At 39.4% G+C, this 4480-nt stretch overlaps 1 pseudogene; it reads right to left on the bottom strand.

Annotated features, from left to right (window-relative positions):
• Window positions 1–3117: 3117 nt before the first annotated feature.
• LOC109389709 (ferritin light chain pseudogene) lies at window positions 3118–3573 on the bottom strand (annotated as a pseudogene).
• Window positions 3574–4480: the final 907 nt, after the last annotated feature.

Raw genomic sequence — 4480 nt, 5'->3', positions numbered from 1 at the left:
ACTGCACAAAGCCAAGTACAGACAATATGACAAGAGGGATTTTTTTTTAAAAAAAAGAAGTATAGCACTATACTGAGCATGCGAATGAGAATTTAGTCACTAGAACTGACCTCAGGTGCACTATTGAAAAGAGTGTTGTCCCATTCTTCTCCCAGTGTTCTCCATGAGGCCATATTCTGGCTGATGCACTTTTGTCATCACCACTTGTGATGTTCCTTTTCTTATACTTCCTTACCTTCTATAACTCATTGCCTCAATAGTCAACAAACATTTATTGATTACTTATTAAGTATAAATCACCACACATATGTGCTGGGGTTACAGAACTAAAGAACATAAGTAAACTGATCATCCTGGTGCAATATATGCTATTTGAGAAATGGTACGGGAGAAAAAGAAGGAGATACATAACTGCTGAATAAGAGGTCAGGAAAGGCTTCCTGAAGGAGATGATACCTGGATTAAATTTGAAGGTCAAGCGCAAATTGGCCAGACACGAAGTTGGCAGTGAAGAGGCTTAGATGACAAAGCCCTTAAGCCATATTCGAAGACAGGATTTTATATAACATTAAATGTTTTCATTAAGGACTCTGCCCATGAAGTCTTCACCATTCACTTCAACTTTCACCAATCCCTCCTGTCTTGAAAATCCTACAGCAGTTTTTCTCAATCCCGGAGGCAGGTTGCTTTTTATCTCATTAATATGTACATGTTTCCTTCATCCTTCAACTCTTGGAAGGGCACTGAAGACTAAAACTACGTCTTATGTTCCCACTATGTCCTCTCATGCCACTGTGCACAGTTCTAAGCACCAAGACGGCAGTGAACAAATTCTTGATGAGCTGAATGAATAGTGACAACAACAATGCATGGCAAACAATAGTAGTGAGAGATCGGAGGGGAAGGTGATAACCCGGAAAAAATGACATAGTGAAGGACCTGAAAGACCTGGAGGGAGCATCTCCATGAGGGCAAGGATCATAATTGTGATGTTCCCTCTTAGTGTCAAGTGACTAGCAGAGGGCCTAGTTTTGTTTTTTGATAAAATAAACACATAAAATATGCTCCATTCATCTCAGAAGAACTGTCATACTTGCTATTTGTGCGGGCAGTCCTACTTTCTGAGGACAGAGTATGCCTTTGGGCCCTTTTGTTTCGGTTCCTGAGTCTGTGAACTGGTATTAATTTTATGCACAATTTCTTTATACATGTCAAAAATTAGTAAGCTTTGGAAGGTATGCCAAGCTGGGTTCATAAACAAACGGGTCTGACTTTTTTTTTTACTTTATCTAATATGTCAGAATACATAGACAACAGATGGAAAATAGATTGGAAAGTCTATGACGTGTCAGTCAGGTTGGTTGAGAATGGCTGGCTGGTCCAATGGGAAAATGAGACACAATCTATTGGTGATTACTACTCATCACAGGTGAAGGATATGGTGATTGAAAAGCACAAGGGCCATACATATGCCATCCTGAATAGACATTGCCTTGTGTGTTTCTTAAAGATTTTTAGCATAATCTAAATGTTCAACATCATCCTTCATCTTATAAACTGTATGCATGTGACTCCATCCTTTCCTTTAATCTTCTTATCATGAAATAAAACATATATATAAAACATATTACTAAGCAAACAAACAAAAAAAAAATATATATATATATATATATGTATGTATACACACACACACACACACACACAGTTCAACGACTTGTCCAAAGTGAACATGTGTCATACCACCACTCAGGTCAAGAATTAAACTCAATCAGTCTCTTACAAATTCCTCTTTTGCCCCCTCCCAAACACTACCTACCATTATCCTGATTTTTTTTTCAAATTTTTATTGGGGAACAGTGCATTCCTCCAGGACCCATCAGCCCCAAGTCAAGCAGTTGCTGCAATCCAGTTGTGCAGGGCACAACTCAGTGACCCATGTGGATATCAAACCAGCAACCCTGGTGTTACGAGCACTGCGCTCTAACCAACTGAGCTAACCAGATGCCCCTATCCTGATTTCTAAGGCTATCACTTTCTTGCTCTCTTTTTATAGTTTTATCACCTAAGTCTGTTTCCCTGAGTGCCATGATTTGTTTTTGCTTTGTTTCTTTTTTTTTTTTTTGGTACTTTCTATAAACTGAATCATATCCTATACATACAATCCTTTCTGTTTAGTTTCTTTTGCTAGTATTATGTTTGTGAGCTTGATCGATTTTGCTGCAGGTAGCTGTAGCTCATTCATTTTTCACTGTTGTATAGTAAAAAAAAAGTGTAAATATGCAACAATTTTATTTATCCAATCCAGGGTGATGGATATTTAGATTGTTACCAATTTTTAACTAGTTTGAATAATGTTGCTATGAACTTTCTTATACAGACTTCATGGAACACACATTTCTGTTGAATCTCTGCCTAGAGAGTAATTGTTGGATTATAAGGTATTCTTATGTTCTGCATTAGTAGATAATGTCAAACTGTTTTCCATAGTAGTTGTATCAATTCCAATTCTACCAGCAATGTATGAGAATGTCAACTGCTCCACATTCTCACCAACAGTTGATTTTGTAGTCTATTTTTAAATTATTTTTTTCAATTACAGTTAACATTCAATAGTATATAGTTTCAGGAGTACAGCATTGTGTTTAGACACTTATATAACTTACAAAGTGATCCCCCCAATAAGTCTAGTACCACCTGGCACCATACACAGTTATTACAATATTATTGACTATATTCCCTATGCTGTGCTTTACATCCCTGTGACTATTTTGTAACTACCAATTTCCTCTTCTTCTTCTTCTCCTTCTCCTTCTCCTTCTCCTTCTCCTTCTCCTTCTCCTTCTCCTTCTCCTTCTCCTTCTCCTTCTTCTTCTTCTTCTTTTTTGCTCTGAAAAGCTTTATTGTTTCAATTTGGTCCATGGCATGGGAGAGAGCTCCAGGATGAATAGAAGGCTGCCCAGTGGTTGCAGGAGAGGCTCAGGCATAAGCCCAATGCCAAGGGGTTGCAGAGGGGCCCGTCAAAGGCCTCTGGGCTCCAAAGGCTCCTAGTCATGCTTGAGGAGCCTTTGAAAGAGATACTCATCCAGCCCAGCCAAGGGGCTGGCCAGCCTATGGAGGTTAATCAGGTATCAGGTGGTCACCCATTCTCTTGATGAGTTTCACCTCCTCATCCAGGACATGATTCTCCTGGAAGTCACAGAGATCTAGATTTGTGCGGGCAGAACCCAGAGCATGCAGATCCAAAAGGGCCTGGTTCATGTTCTTCTCCATGACCATGGAGGCTTCCATGACATCCTGAGTTTTACCCCACTCATCTTGGGAAGGCTTCTGCAGGTCCTGGAAGAGGGCGCGGTCACCACGCTGGTTTCGCATCTTCAAGAGATGCTTGGTGCCCTCGCGCTTTTCCTGAGCCAACCTATAGAAGAAGTAGCTTACACCCTGCAGAACCACATGTTCATGGTCGAAACAGAAGCCCAGAGATAGGTGTAGGAGGCCTGCAGATGCAAGTTGACCAGGAGGCTGACAGTGGCCTCCACCTTTGGTGGAATGATTCTGACAAACTTGGGAGCTCATGGTTCTTCAGCAATAAGGAGTTAAGCTCAAAAAATGGTGTTGGCTGGTCTCCAAGGCCAAGGATGGCTGAGGTGGTTCCAAAGGTTGAGATTGGAAAAGAGGTTGGAGGGTGGTGGGAGGCTGGAAGAAAGGGCGTTGTTTGTTGATTTATGGATTATAGCAATTCTGACAGGTGTGAGGTGATATCTCATTGTGGTATTAATTTGCATTTCTCTGGTGATTAGTGATGTTGAGTATATTTCCCTATGTCTATTGGCCATCTGTATGTCCTCTTTGGAGAAATGTCTATTCAGGTCCTCTGCCCATTTTTTAATTGTATTGTTTGTTTCTTTAATGTTAAGTTGTATGAGTTCTTCATAAATTTTGGATATTAACCCCTTATCAGAGGTATCATTGGCAAGTATCTTCTCCAAATCTGTAGGTTGTCTTTGAGCTTTGTTAATGGTTTCCTTTGCTGTGCAAAAAATTTTAGTTTGGTGCAGTCCCATATGTTTATTTTTTGCTTTTGTTTCCCTTGCCTGAGAAGATATATCAAAAAGCTATATTACTAAGAGCAATGTCAGAGACTTTACTACCTAGGTTTTCTTCTAGGAGTTCTATGGTTTTGGGCCTTACATTCAAGTCTTTAATCCATTTTGAGTTTGTTCTTGTATATGGTATAACAAAATAATCTAATTTCATTTCTTTGCATGTATCTGTCCAGTTTTCCCAATAACATTTATTAAAAGACTGTCTTTACCTTATAGTATATTCTTGCCTCTTTTGTCATACATTAATTGACCACATAGGCATGGGTATATTTCTGGGCTCTCTGTTCTGTTCCATTGATCTATGTGTCTGTTCTTATGCCAGCACCATGTCATTTTAATTACTATAGCTTTATAGTATAGTTTGATATCAGGTAGCA

This window comes from Hipposideros armiger, unplaced genomic scaffold (genome assembly GCF_001890085.2).
Source record: "Hipposideros armiger isolate ML-2016 unplaced genomic scaffold, ASM189008v1 scaffold_240, whole genome shotgun sequence".
NCBI classification, from domain to species: Eukaryota; Metazoa; Chordata; class Mammalia; order Chiroptera; family Hipposideridae; genus Hipposideros; species Hipposideros armiger.
The sequence above is the reverse complement of the archived record's forward strand: the minus strand, read 5'-3'. Positions and strand labels throughout refer to the sequence as shown.